At 39.3% G+C, this 16,273-nt stretch overlaps 1 pseudogene; it reads right to left on the bottom strand.

The window, feature by feature from the left end:
* Positions 1-15,404: 15,404 nt before the first annotated feature.
* On the bottom strand, positions 15,405-15,893 carry LOC119472051 (annotated as a pseudogene).
* Positions 15,894-16,273: the final 380 nt, after the last annotated feature.

Consider the following 16,273-nt stretch of genomic DNA (forward strand, 5'->3'; position numbering starts at 1 on the left):
TCAAGCCTTCTCTGTTTTCAAAAATCTATCCCAACCTCTTGCTGCCGTGGTCTGCAAACCTTGGTGATTGCTTAATGATCTCCAGCTGTTTTCACTTCCAAGATTTTAACTTGTTTTTTTGCAGACCAAAATCCACTGAACAGCTTATAAGGAAATGGTATTTTGAGTGAAATTATTTCTTATATTTCCCTCCTAACTTTAGGTGGCCCTCACCACCATCCACCCCAAACATAACCTGTCCTCTCTCCCACAGTCCATCCACTAAGTACCTGTGAATTCTATCACTGTAGATTCCAATGGAATGCAAAATTCCTTTCTTATGTACTAGCTCAGCACATCCATTCATGCCAAGGCTTGTTGGCAATGTTGGCTACTCTGCTTGTTATCATAAAACTTTGGTGGTGGGCAATTCAAGAACTTGGGCAATTCATGAACTTGAATTTTCTATGAAAATACCACCAAAGAAGCACAGTCCCTCAATTGTTTCATGGAAAAGCTAGCAAAAGAATTAGTCAAGCATGGCTTTGCTCAAGTCCCAATAGCTCAATAGAAAACATTCTTTTTCCATGATGGAATGTCTACCTATCCTGATAAACTCACATTCTCTCTGCCTATTCTTTGCCTTGGATGTTTAGCCAAATGTCAATGACTGAAGAAAAGAGCCAAAAGCTAGATGCATGAGTCCAGGGGTTAGACTCAGCTTGGAACTTGCTCTGAAATCCGATTCAAGTCACCTTCAGTTGTCATTGTAGGTTTCACTAGACAATTACTTAGGCTAAAAAAAAAAAAAAAAAAAGTATCAAACCTGTGCTAAAGGTACTTTTACATAGTGTCAAGGATTATGAATGGGTCTGAGATTTTACTCAACTTGAAATCTAACAAGCCGGTCAGCCACAATGTCATGGATGCTGACAAGAAACATGAGATTCCTGGGTCAGAGGCAAACAGAGCAAGCAGCATGAGAGTCAGTATTCCAGTACCTCTTGCTCTTGAGCTGTACAGGAGTGATGCACATACACCCAGAAGGGAGCCTGAATTCGGTTGCATTTTAGGATATGAATTCTGAGTTTAGGGAACCTGAATCATTTACAATGGGGCAATAAGCATGTCTGCTTTAGAGAAAGACACTCCCTGTGCCAAGGCCATTTGCTATACAAACATCCTTGAAGAGACAGTCTAGAACAAATGATAACCGATACCTTGCTCACAAAACATGCTGCAATGTGAGAGATTATTTAAGAATTATCTCCAACAGCTGGCAACCTGTATACATATAAAAGAAGCAAAATATATATCATTTTACTTGGAAAACTATTTCCAGAATATATGCTTTATCATGGTCTTTCTTTAGAATTCAAATCTAATCAAATAATAAACATGCTTTCCTAATAAACATTTCCCTTTATAAACAGAGCTTTATTCTCTCAAATGCCAAGCAATAGTATTGTATCTATTTAATGGGATATCATGCTTATTAGAACCTGTCATTATTTGAGACTCCAATACGGACCAGATGCTGTGCTAGTTTTGTGAATGACCTGTATTATTACATTTTATCTTCAAAAATTACTGCAAATTAGACATCATTTTGTAGGTGTTGTAAACTGAAGCTAAATAAATGATCAACATCTAGGTACATTTGCTTCCTAAAGCCATGCTTTTTCTAGTAACCTGTGTGGTTGGCATAGTAGCCAACAAATAACACATGGAAATCGAAGTGGCCTCAAACCTGTCGCAATCATTGACAGCTTAGGTTTACTGAGTGCTGCCTGAACATCAGTCATTCTCATTTTCTGAGCCAGTGCATCAATCTCATGTATATGAGAGATATCTGAGGAGTATGTGAAGATACAGATTCTTAAGCTTCAGCCCAGAAGAGTCTAGATCAATTGACTTGTTGAGGACCAATAATTTGTATTTAAAAAAAAAAACTCTTGAAAATATTTTAAATGCTGGTGATCCTTGAAACTCATCTGAGGAACACTAGGAAAGACTAAGAGCTATAAAAAAAAATGATATAAGAGCAGTGACAAGGTGGCCACTCTAGAGCAGATTATGGTTTTACAAAATGTAGGAGATATGCTGGTTAATTTGAAGAGCTGCTATACAAGCTAATCAGAAAGAGAAACTTAAACAACAACCAAAATGGAAGCACACATTATTATCAATGAAATGTGGGACTAGATTATGAAAAATACAAGGGAAGATAATATCCAAAATATATAGATAGAGAAGCGACCTGGTTTGTCATTTCATTATTTAAATTAAGAATTGCAGATCCCAATCTTTTCACAAAGAGGATTTCTTTTTTTTTTTTTTTTATTATTATACTTTAAGTTCTGGGGTACATGTGCAGATCGTACAGGTTTGTTACCTAGGTATACACATGCCATGGTGGTTTGCTTCATCCATCCCCTACATTAGGTATTTCTCCTAATGTTATCCCTCCCCAAAACTCCCACTCCCTATTATCCCTTCCCTAGCCCCCCACCCCCGATAGGCCCTGGTGTGTGATGTTCCCCTCTCTGTGTCCATGTGTTCTCATTGTTCAACGCCCATTTATGAATAAGAACATTCAGTGTTCGGTTTTCTGTCTTGTGTCAGTTTGCTGAGAATGATGGTTTCCAGCCTCACCCATGTCCCTGCAAAGGACATGAACTCATCCTTTTTTATAACTGCATAGTATTCCATGGTGTATATGTGCCACATTTTCCCTGTCCAGTCTATCATTGATGGGTATTTGGGTTGGTTCCAAGTCTTTGCTATTGTAAACAGTGCCGCAATAAACATACATGTGTCTTTATAATAGAATGTTTTATAATCCTCTGGGCATATACCCAGCAATGGGATTGCTGAGTCAAATAGTATTTCTAGTTCTAGATCCTTGAGGAATTGCCACACTGTCTTCCACAATGTTGAACTAATTTATACTCCCACCAACAGTGTAAAAACGTTCCTATTTTTCCACATCCTCTCCAGCATCTGTTGTCTCCTGATTTTTTAATGATCACCATTCTAACTGGCATGAGGTGGTATCTCAATGTGGTTTTAATTTGCATTTCTCTAATGACCAGTGATAATGAGCTTTTTTTCATATGTTTGTTGGCTGCATAAATATCTTCTTTTGAAAAGTGTCTGTTCATATCCTTCACCCCTTTTTGATGGGGTTGTTTGTTTTCTTCTTGTAAGTTTGTTTAAGTTCTTTGTAGATTCTGGTTATTAGCCCTTTGTCAGAAGGATAGATTGCAAAAATTTTTATTTTATTTTATTGCATTTTAGGTTTTGGGGTACATGTGAAGAACATGCAAAGTTGTTGCATAGGTACCCACGTGGCAGTGTGATTTAGATTGCAAAAATTTTTTCCCATTCTGTTGGTTGCTAGTTCACTCTAATGATAGTTTCTCTTGCTGTGCAGAAGCTCTTAAGTTTAATTAGATCCCATTTGTCTATCTTGGCTTTTGTTGCCATTGTTTTTAGTGTCTTAGTCATGATTTATTTCTTACTTCCCAAAGATTTTATGAGAAATAAAGCAGATTGGCATGCAGGGAAATGCTGTGAAATTTGCAACCTCTGTGAGCCTCAGAAAAAGGGGGATAATAAAGTTGACTTCATAGGGTCCTTATAGAGATTAAGATTATTTTTCAAGTATGCGATATACTATCTAGTACACTGTTGGCACTCATTAAATGTAGTGCAGGTGTGCACTTCTCTTGTGTTTTTCCACCAAAATCACAAATGAGTGAGAAAGCAACAACTGCTAGTCAATCCTGAGTCAAGCTTGGCACCAAGGCTGATTGTGAAAGGTTCTTGTCCTGCTTCCAACGCCTGACTTGAGATCTGAAGCAGAAGGAGGATGCTGAGAGTCCTGTTGACTCTTGCATTCTAAAGAATAAGGGTTTCCACCAGAAGGTAGAACTTTGCTTTCCATGAATACTATGTCATCGTGTACTAAAGTTTGGTATGTTCTTCAGGTTTGTCTCTAATAGATGTGAATACAAATCAGCGATATTTAAAGATTTCATATGTATTTTGTTCAATAGCTTAAGAAATCTAGTTGTGAAGGGTTAAATAATTTTAAATGAAGTATATAAGATAGGAAATAAAAAAAGAAAGGTGGCAATATATATCAGGTTGATATCTAAGATTAGTTGTTGTTCCCTGTCTCAAAGCTACAATATATAATCCATTTGCTTTTTCATTTCCTCTGTTCAAATCCTGTCTTCAGCATAGTGAGCCCAAACCAAACCAATTCAATTCCTTTCATGCCCTCTACTGGATATTTGAAGTTAAACATCAATAACACTGCAAAGTAACAAAAATAATGATACACATAAAATCCAGAATGTTCTTTTATAGCCTCTTTAAATAAAAATTCAGATACATTGGTTCACTGTTGTCAGAATTCCTTTTTCTGCCTGAAATGCAAATTTTAGAGTCACTTCTTCGTATTATATGGAAATTATTTGTTGAGGGAAAGGGAGTGAATAGATGCAGTTTGTATAACTGTCACCTTTGAGGTGTCTCAAAGGAACAGCAGTCACTGGCTGCTGTGATACTTAAGCCTCCTTTTTGTTTCTGTCCTGGTTCAATAGTAAAATCTACCGCAGTTGAAATCTATATTAGAAGGTTGGGATGATAGAGCCCACAACTGAAGAAATTCTCCATATTAGCTCCTCCCATCACACAAAACGCATCAGAAGGAGGGCAAAGTTCTCTGCTTGATGACTTGGCTGTCTATGGCTATCTTTGCATCCACTTTAAGGGTGTCTGGAAAGATGTCCCCCTGCCCCCAGTTCAGCTCACCTACCCTCTCCCAAGGCTTTCATTTACTCAGCAGTGCCATACCAATTATTAAATTTGTAAAATTTCCATAGCAGTTGTTATATAGCCACTGCCCTTAGCTACGATCTGCCACTCACCACACCTTGACTTCCCCACAATCGAGAAATTGAAAGGTCAAATCTGGGTCTACTCACTCCAGGAAATTTCCTGATCCAATCCACCCAGACCCCTAGATCCTTCAGGCCCTACACACAGGCCTAAATTGGTGTAGTCCTGTCTATGTCAACATGACCTCAAACATCAGCACCAGAGGGTTACTGCAGAGCAGAGTTACACATCAGCAGGACCAAGGAAGAAAGGAGGGCTTCCAGCTCTCAGTCTATATTTCTCTCTATGTAGCAATAACAGGTAAGATTTATGGAGAACATATTACATGCCAGGTACAATATGCATTGTTTCATTCACTCTATAATAGCTCTATTTTATAGATGAGTAAACAGAAACATCTGATAACTTCCACCTAGTGCATGGAGAGAGAGAATTTGAAGCAAATCTGATCAATACCAAAGCCAGATGTCTAGTGAAATTCACACAATGCTGCAAATCTGAGGGCAGTTCAGAGACTCTGCAGCAGATTTTGAAGGTACTACCAGCAGAAGAGTTTCAGAAATGGTTTGCACAAACACAGGATCACCAGGTGGGCGATCACATGGGAAGACCATGTGGGAAGGTGGGTAGTCTCAGTGACTTTCACTTGCACCCTCTACTTCAGGGAGGGCAAGGGAACAAAACTTTGGATTACCAATAATGCAACTCCATAAAAACCAAGAAAAGTCCCCCAGACTCCACCTTCAGCTTGTTACTTAATATTGGGTATTGAATAATTTGGGGATGGGGGGAGGAACAATCATGATTCTCATGCAAATATAAACTTAAATGAAAGTCAAACTTTCATTTAACTCATTATTTAAATGAGGGAGCAGGTAAAACAATAGTAGAAGCTAATAACTTAACATAAAATCCCATAGCACAATCACTTGGTGATTGAGAGAATAAGACTTCATTATTAACAGGTTCAGAGGAAGCCAAGAAGCAGAGACATTTATAGATCAGGAAGAGTGAAATGGATTTGCAAATGGAGACAAAAATGGTGTTTTTGTGTGTGTGTAGACAGGGGGAGAAGTCAATTAACTTTCTCCTGGACAGAGTTTATTTACATGTCTATGGGCATCTTTGCATTGCTGCTGGTTTTGTACAAGTTAACTTTGATCTCTGCAGAATTAGAAGATAGCCTAGTCAAAGACAAAGGTGCATATATTCAGATAGGAACATAATCCTCAGTGGTTAGCTTATAGCATTATCTCGAACATTACCTTTGAAAGACATTAATCTTGGTTAATCTTGTTTGTTTATCCCAATGTCTTTTTTATTTTTTTGGAGATGGAGTCTCACTCTGTTGCCCAAGCGATCATGCAGTGGTGCGATCTCGGCTCACTGCAACCTCCGTCTCCTGAGTTCTAAGCAAGTCTCCTGTCTCAGCCTCCAAGTAGCTGGGATTATAAGTGTGTGCCACCACGCCCACCTAATTTTGTTTCCTAACATGGATCATGTGGGGAAAAAATGAATGGAATTGATTCATGAGCACTGACCTACCTTTATGAGCAGTTACCATAGGGTTTGGACTGGGGAATGAGTAAGGAAGATTAGGAAAATTAAAATTTACTCTTTCCAGCCTCATTCTCAGCAGAGTATTTCAGAGATGAATTATAAAAGCAAAGATCTGTAATCCCAGCACTTTGGGAGGCCAAGGTGGGTGGATCACCCGAGGTCAGGAGTTCAAGACCAGCCTGACCAACATGGTGAAACCCTGTCTCTACTAAAAACACAAAAATTAGCTGGGCATGGTAGTGTGTGCCTATAACCCCAGGTATTCTGGAGGCTGAGGCAGGAGAATTGCTTGAACCCAGGAGACAGAGGTTGCAGTGAGCCAAGATCGAGATCACTCCACTGCACTCCAGCCTGGGTGACAGAGTGAGACTCTGTCTAAAAACAGTTTAATAGCAAAGATATGTTCTCATTTATTAATTCATGTAACTAGTTCTTATTGACACCTACTATATGCCCTGCTCTAGAAAACTATAGGTCTACATGGGTTTCCAGTGAACTGGTCAAGTAACCATGACTGCAAACATTTAACACCAAGCAAGATGAACTACCAATCCAAAAAAACAGTGTGAAAAATCCTGTTCACCTGTTTATCACTTAGGCAGGCTATCTGACCAGTTTACTCACCCATTTGCTTTTTCATGGCTGATTCAACTTGTCTCTGAATTTTTCCCCATATTCTTGCTCTGCATACTCCCATCATCCCCAGCTCTAATGTTAGAGCATTCTTGATCATTTGAAGGTCTATTAGAATACTCCAGTAAAGCAGTAAGTCTTAAAGACAATATCACATCACAGTAGGCCTGGGATAAGAGTTTCTTTTATAGCAAAATCATACCGTTTTCCAAAAATAAGTACAAGCTGGGGGCCTTCTTTCCAGGCCTTTGATCTTCAGCCTTATTATCTAAGATTTTACTTAGACTTGATTTAAAGTTTGCGACATTTCAAATCAAATTAGATCTGTATTTAAACATTGTGGGTGAGCCAGGGTGTCACTGGTGGGCAGAGAGAAAGATGACATGTATCTACCAGAAGGTGGCAGTGTTGTTTCTCCAAACATCTCACAGGTCAGGCAGGCTCTGGAATGTCAGGATTAAAAACTAGGTGAGGTTATTTCTTGACCCATTCTACACTTAATTTATACATTCCATTTATAATAAACAATATGATCTCAATCTACTGCAAGATTGACTACCAAATAATTCTCAAAATATACGCAGAGGCAAAATATCATCAAAATGTTTTTCTTTTAAAGTATAATATGAGTCTACAGAAATGTATTGATCCATCATTTTTTGCAAGTTTTCCTGCTGAAATTCTGTGTGGAAGACAAAGGGAAATAAAGGACTTAAGCCTTTGAGAAATTTGGGATATACCTAGGAAGAAAAACTATATTCATAAAACCTCAGAGTGTCTGTCATTTAAAATTTCTGGCCCCAATCTAATTAGATGCTTCTAGATCTTTCTTCCTCTTAGACGCTACACTAGTCGATTCCCATCTAATCCTTAGGTCTCTCTTCATCCTTCACCTATCATGGCCACGCTTTATTTACCCCTTTCACTTGTTTGACTTGAAGTATCTCAGCACTTTACTTTGTTGTTGCTGGAAGGTAAAGAAAACAAGTCTCAAGGTAGCCCTTTCCCAGCAGAAATCAAGGGGACATTTCTCAACCCATCTTCCCTGACAGTCAAATGGTTGTGAACTCTGAGATCCTGGTAGGATGCCTGACTTGAGCCTTGCAATTCTCCCAAGGCTTATTAGCTAATGTAATATTTCCCACAGAAACCCCAGCAGCCTACCCACACTTAAGAAAATTTAGTAGCTAACATTGAAAAAAAGGAATAAAAAGGCTTATATTGCTTATATTCCCCACAACTTTAACCATTTCTCAACCACATTTTAGTATGTTTACTAATATGTTATAAAAAAAAGAATGGTAATTACTTTCGTTCACCTCAGCTTGTCTAAACAACAACAATGGTAATCGTAATTAATAGTCTGTTGTAGTGTCTTTTTCTCTATAATGAAAGGGCTCCTCTTTGGTTGTGATTAAATGAAAGTCAGTGTATGAACACCACATCTCTATTACTGCACTGGCTCAGAAAGCTTATTAACTGAGTATCTCTGGCACAATTTTACATAAGTCTGGAAATGACATCGTGGGGACAGAAGGAGTGGTTAGTTGTGCATTAGTCTATTTTACCTCATTTACAGACAAAACAAACACTAGAGTCAGCTTACGTCTACTGCTTCATCTTCTCTCCACCATCTCTCAGATTTGAGGTTGTTTTATTAGTTAAAGTTCATTGCTGAAAACACAAAGTCTGATGCTACAGAGGGGAAAATGCCAGATCCACAAACAGCTAAAGCCATATGCGCCTGCTCCATGAATGCACATTTTTCATCTTTAGTGGGCTTCAGAGTTAAGTAGCTGGGACAGACAACACAAAGGAAAATGTGACTGCAGCAAAAGATAGAAACTAAACTGTAGCTACAATTAAATCTTTATACCAATCATGCATTTTTAATGTGAACGTTTATGTACATTGTCTCTTAATGTTTAGATGGTGTTTTTCATCATTGGTTATTTATGGTGTTTTGATCCTGGAAACATGAGCTAAATGAGAAAGCCAGAGAAAGGATTTACTTAACAACTGATAACCTTGTTCTATTATAAATTACAAGAAGAAAACCAATCATCTTTCGAGCTGCATCATCAAAATAAACTTAAAAAGAAGAAGCTACCAGGATTCATGGCATCTTTTTTCCTTCCCAACCTGGAATTCCCCAGTATGTACTGTCTGACTGGTTTCTGTTCTCTACTAGGAATCGAGCCTTTGCCATGTTGATTAGCTTAAATGTGCCGTTTTATTATTTGGAATGTGAAAATAGAAAAAAAATTTTCAATAAAATAAAAGAGTTAATAGTTACATGACTTCAGCCAAGTAGATATAGTTTAAGGGAGGGGGAAGTGATGGATATTAACATAAAATTAGGTCTAAGAGTAGAAAAAAGAAAGGGCCTGAGAACCCTAGGAGAAAGTTGGCTCTGAGTCCGTTCAGTTTTTCAGTGTTGATGCAGGTCTCTCAAACTTAGACCTACAGAGGGGTCTTTATTCTGGAACGTGAGTGTGATATTCCTTAGGAGAATATTGTAAATCTGCAGTGGACATTGTCCTGGGATTAAGCTTCTGCAAAGAAATTCACCAATGTGAAAGTAACTGAACCCATATGTGAAGTCTCAAGGGAAGACCACCATTTATTTGTTTGTAACTCTCTCAAATTGATATATTGATAGTAAATTGACATATTGATAACAATATGTGTCCTAAGCAATCATCCAAGAAATTCTGCCATTTTCAGAAAAGCTAATTGATGCTTGGCTCTGTGTCCTGAAAAAAAAAAAAAAAGGATTAATCCCCACTTCACACGAGGGATAATCTCTGGAAATATTATAAACATATTGAAGACGCCTGGAGTAAATAGAAAAGCTAGGAACTTGTGAGGCAGCTTATTTCTGCATAAGGAGGAGATCCCATGAGTCACTCATGACCATTCACATGTCTAAAGGAAACTTTCCAAGTTTTGCTTTTACAAAGCCAAGAAATCGTGCACCCCATGGTAAATAAAATGCAGCAAACAAAGTAAAGAACTGTCTTAAGTGGTCTCATCAACCAGTTACCCGCCAGGCAAGACAGCTCCTGGCTTCCCTCCAGCCTGTGAACAAAGCCAGACCCCCCAGATCCCAGACCCTGCTGACTTCTACCATTTCTTAGATCCATTCTGAAAGCACCAACTTCCTTCCTATTAGGCCTGGGCACCCTCTGAGGTAATGCTGAGAGCCGTAAGAGAGCTCTATAAAAAGGGGTAAAATCACTCATGGTATCTACAGGAATTGCCGTATTTTCTGAAATGGTCCCATTGCATGACTTTGTCACACATATTAGCTGGCCTGGCCCATAAGGCAGGATTGTTGTCAAGGCTGAGATATTCAGATCACTGCAGATCTCCTTCTGTGTAGACAGAGGATGAGGACTCTGATAATATCAGTTAAAACCATTTCTGGAAGGATTCTATAATAGCATACTTAGATCTGGTGCTAACCACCTTTGAACCCACATACATGACACAAATAAGTGGAGTATTTTTTTAAAAAAATAAAGTCACAGTTATTTCCTACTCTGAGTTGTGTTACATGACCATGTAACAATTTGTGAAAAATCATTGAGCTGTCCACTTAAAAGTGTGTACATTTCCAAATACTTCAGTAAAATGTTTCCTTTTAAAAAAAGGCAGAGGATTGTTTTAGATATAGTATCATCAGATTATGATCTGTAGGACAAATTCCTCCATGTACTGCTTTTGATGACCTGTGATCTACAAACGATTTGTATATTTTTTAATGGCTGGAAAAAAATGAAAAAAATTTTGTGGCACTTGAAAATTATATGAATTTATGGAAACAAAATTACATTCATTCCTTTACATATTGTCTAAGGCTGTTTTTGTGCTACAAGATCACAGTTAAGCAGTTGCAACAGAGACAGTATAGGCTGCAAAGCTTAAAATATTTATATGATTATATGTTATTTATATTATATGTAAATATTTGTGTTCATATCTGGTCCTTTACAGAAAATGTTTGCTCACCCTTGTTCTAAGTTAAAAGGCAAAAGATATAGGACAACCAAATACAGTGCATGATTCTTGATGGTCCTAGATCAGAAAAAAAAAACCCTATAAAGAACATTTTGGAAACAATTTGGTAAATGCAAATATGTTTTGTATAAAAGACAGTAAATTTATAACAATGTTAAATTTCCTGGTGTGATAACAGTATTGTGGCTATGTGAGAGGATGTCCTTGGTCTTAAGAGATATACTCCCGAGTATGTAGAACAGGAAGATTCTAATATTTGCAACTTACTTACAAATGATTGGGGAAATATATACAAAGAGTGCACAAATTTATTACAAATGTGATAAAATGTTAACAATTGGCAAATGTAGGTCAAGGATATGAGGGTGTTTATCCTACTATTCTTTTAACATTTCTGGAGGTTTGCAAGTTTCCAAAATAAAAAGTTGAGGAAAATAAATACAATCATAAAAACGATCATTTTAAAATAACTCACCAGTCAGGATATAAATGATTGATCAATAGCACATGCTAAGGGTCAATTAGTTAATACAAGTGGTTTGAGGTTTGCATCTAAACCTCTTCAGCAGTCATATTTTGGGGGTTGTCATCTATCAGCCCACAGTTCTCATCCTTGTGGCTTTTCTAAATTCTCCTTTCTGTTTTTTTCTGAGCTGGTTCCAGACTGCAAGGGGTTTATCAAAGATTTACTTGTTATTTGATCTCCACATTTGAAGCAAATATGATAGTCAGTGTTTATCCTCTTTCAAGAAACACCTTTCTTTTTTTTTTTTACATTACCCACATAGAATGTGTTTTTTGGTTTTTCCTAGTGGGACGTAGAAATCCAACATTAAGTGTCATCTTGCCTTTTATGAATTACTTAATTCCTTGAAGATTTATTATCTCCTTAATCAGAGCAGACTCTTAACACACCGGTAATGACCAGTAATGTACCATTAATTACACAGCATTTTCAACCTATATTTCATCTGTGTATTTTTATGGGAGATTCTTTTCTAAATTACGCTTTTGTCTGTCGGCAGTAGTTTTGAGGTTTAGGAACCAGCTCATGTGCAGTTCATCTTGAAAGGCTATATATGAATCTGCAAGGGCTTTGAAATGCCATTCAGCAGCACTTGCAGGCAGAGACCATAATGCATTGCTGATTCTGGAATGCAGTAAATGTAATTGTCACTCTTCAGGACCAGTCCTCTGACTTCCATGTCAGGCTGGCTCATTGTAATATAAAATCTATTTTATCATATTTGTTTTGTCTCAGATTGTCAAGCAGAAGATGTGCAGGTTGTGGCTTCTCAAGAAAAAGAAAACATCATTTGTTTTATTAATAGTCGATGGTTTTTTCAAAGCAAAAATGTAGATCAGAAACAAATTATTCTTTGCCCACTGGCTGAGAGTTAAAATATCTCTCCAACTGTCACAGAAAAGAACTAGACTTAATTCAATGTAAAATGCATGAACCAGTTTCTAAAAATAAAATTGGAAGCACTTTAGTTGCCATAAACTTCATTCCAGGAAAGTGAGTTATATGAGTATCTTATATTGTTTTATGGGACTTGGAGATTAAAATGATTTTTGGTTGACATTGTGTCGGCTTCCTAGTTGAATCAGTCCAGAATGAAGCTGAATAGAATTATAGGGGAAAAAATGAATGACCATTACTGGCAGTAAAACAACCAGGCTTTGCCAATAACATTTTAAACATATATACATACACTTTACACCCCCTCCAAATTTTTTATTGGTTATGTCCACATAGACTGAAAGTTCTACACCAGTGGTTCCTCTCGAAGCTGATTCCTGATGACTGAAACTGTTTTATGGCATGATCAGCTCCACAGTTTGGAGGAAGAGGGCAGTAATTCTCTCTCTGTGACCCTCATATCCCCAAACTCCCATTTAAAGCTAGCAATAGGTAGTATTACCTTCTGCCTCCAAAAAGATTAAGCTCTGTTGGAAATGAAATGTTTGGTGAGTCCTAAACAGGGCTTTTGCAAAAGACAATGCAAAAGTTAAACAATCAGACATATGGCCGGGCATGGTGGCTCATGCCTGTAATCCCAGCACTTTGGGAGGCTGAGGCAGGCAGATCATGAGTCAGGAGATCAAGACCATCCTGGCCAACATGATGAAACCCCGTCTCTACTAAAATACAAAAAATTAGGGTGGTGGCACGAGCCCATAGTCCAAACCACTCAGGAGGCTGAGGCAGGAGAATCACTTGAACCCCAGAGGCAGAGGATGCAGTGAGCTGAGATCGCACCACTGCACTCCAGCCTGAGTGACAGAGCAAGACTCCATCTCAAAAAAAGAAAAACAAAAACAAAACAATCAGACATATGTAGTGGGAATAATAGTTTATATCTTTTTTCTTCTTGGTAATTTCTTTTTATTGTCTGATACTTCTGTCATTTCTACTGAACTTTAACGCTAGGTCTTATTATCCCAGTGAAGAAGGAACACCCCAAATCCCAGGACGAATGAAAGAATCAAACAGTGGGTTTGAAAGCCTATGTTGAGTTCCAAAACAAGTTTTAGGCCTACGGCAGAGACAGATTTGAGGAGGTGGGGGAAGGTCTCTTAAGCTCCAGAGGAAAAGTACACGAAGCAACTCAGAATATTGTGTTTATATGACAAAGTTTAATCTCTGATTGCAAAAGTACTTGTCCCAAAATATAGAGAGATGATAAGAAGACTGGAGGAAGGGAGCTGGAGAGAACAGGGAGAGTCAATCAGCTAAACGGAGTTAGTGAGGTGGTCTCTGTAAAAGGGTTCCACATGCTGCTCCCTCTGGGTCCAAAACCCTAGGAAAGAAGGAGTGATGGAAATCCCCAGAAAGATGCAGGAAGACAAGACAGCAGAGTACTTTGTGTCTGAATTGCTGGGAGGAAGCCACCCTCCAAGGCACCCTATGCCAACGTGGAGTACCTGCAGTAAAATGGAAAGGATGAGGCAAGTGCAAGGAGAAAGGAGATGAGCCCCCACCTCATACACAGACACCACCTTGAAGGAGCCCCTGCAAGTGATCAGGGACTTGAATGTGCACAGAGGGGGCTGAAGTATCGACTTGCAGAAGAGGAAGAGAGACTCCCACAGTAGAGGCTGTGGAATGGGCAGCCACAGTCAGAGATGAGATGGAAAAATGTTGCTGGTTTCAGAAGCTAGGCAGCCACCAGCCAGTGTTGAGGCAGGGACCATAGGAAAGCTACAGGAGAGATGCAAAACCCAGCAGAGCAATTGTCCTTCAGTGAGCCTGTTGAGAGAACAGGCTTTGAGTGACATCAACAGTGGATGCCAGCGCAGAAGCGATTACAGGCCAAAGATTTCTCTGCCAATGTCAAGGTTATGCATAAGTCCTCCAGATCCTCTGACCACTCCTGGGGAGATAGGAAGGAAAAGGAAGGTGAAGTGAAACAAAATGACTGGGTACTCCCAAAGAGACTGAGTTTCAGCTAAATGCAGTGATTCTCAACCAAGGACAATGTTACACCTTCAGGCACATTTGATATGGTCTGGAGACATTTTGTGGTTGGAACAATGAAGAAGGGCAGGAGGCTGCTTTCATCTCATGTGTGGAGGACAGGGATGCTGCTAAACTCCCACAATGTGTAGGACAACCTTCACAACAAAGAATTATCCTGTCCAAAATGTGAAGAGTATTGAGGTTGAGAAACCCTGAGCCAAAGTAACTGAGTTATTACTATCAGCAGAAATGAGAACATGAGAAATGTTTAAAAAAGAAATTCACACTTTTGCACATCCAAATTCCTATAACTGAACACACACACACACACACACACACATACACACACACACACACACACACACACACTAATACAAGGATGGAGGTTTGAAGAAAATGGGGGAGTGGAAGTTAAAAGGGTAGTACATATCCCTGAGAAATGCCAAAAATTTTTAAGCTCATAACAGCACTTTTTTTCTGAGGCAAAGAGAAGCCTTGCTGAAATGTTCCAGGCAGTCAAAACATGACTGTTAATGGCACTATTTTGACCTTGTAGATTTTGCTTCTCCTTGGTCAAAAAAAGGTATGCAGGCTGCACTTTCCCCAGTTGGGCAAAAAGAAGAGCAGAAGAAACTGGAATAGGCTTCTACTCTACTGACACTGGTCCTCAGACCCAACATCAAGCTAGACAGGCCCTGGCTGGTGAGTCTACAGTTTGTTGTTCCACCACTGAGTGACACAGGCCATGCTACATTTGCAAGAAAAAAAATGAGGCAGGAAAAACAAGTGTAGGTCACTGGGATGAGCAGGTATCCACCCCTTCAAAATTCAAGGATTACAAGAGATAATCCTTGTAAGAGGCACAACTCACCAAGGCACAGACCCTTCAGTTCCTGTTGTAGCTGAATAAGATGGTAACATCCTGGCTGCTGAGTTCAAAGTCTGTGACTCACCAATGCATTCTGGTGTCACAGACCTGGAGATCACCACCAATTTTCTCTGTCTGGGAAACTGGATCAGAACCTGGAGCACCTGGCTATGATCTTGATCTTGGAATCCTCCAGGAGGGAAAGATCCTCAGCCGTGGCCCAGAGCCTGTTAGGAGCGCCAACAGGGCTAAAGGCAGTCATCATAATGCCTTTAGACTGGCAGTATTGGATAACTTCTCCTGAGTGAGGCACGGGTGGTACTCCATTTGGTTAACTGCTGGCTTATACTTTAACCAAGGTTTGTTTAAGATCCTGTCAACCTGGAGCTGGTTGAAGGTGGAGATGCCAGTAACTTTCACCAGCCTTTCATCCACCAGGTTTTCGTGGCCACCCATGTGTCTACAATGTCAGTGTCACTGGAAACTACCTTGCCTAACTCAGCCAATGGGAAAAATTGCTTCCCAGGCTTAAAGCTGGCCGGGCAGTGAACAAGCTGGTAGTCCAGGCAGCCCGGCTTCAGGTCACTGAGCATCTTTCGACAGGCTCCTTTCACCACCCTCTTCCCATAGTATGTGCAGCAGAGTTTGCTGATGATGAAGAGTTCCTCATGTGTCACCACCTGCCCCCTGAGCTTCTCCTGAATGGCCACCCCATCTCATTCTCATTCTGGCACCTGGGCTCAGTTGATGTGGTGGTACCTGATATCAGTCGCCACCTTCACAGCCGTGGTCACCTGGCCTGGAAGGGTTTTCTGGTGCCCACCCCAGGATGGCCA

This window comes from Cebus imitator, unplaced genomic scaffold, assembly GCF_001604975.1.
Source record: "Cebus imitator isolate Cc_AM_T3 unplaced genomic scaffold, Cebus_imitator-1.0 Scaffold83, whole genome shotgun sequence".
Taxonomy (NCBI): domain Eukaryota; kingdom Metazoa; phylum Chordata; class Mammalia; order Primates; family Cebidae; genus Cebus; species Cebus imitator.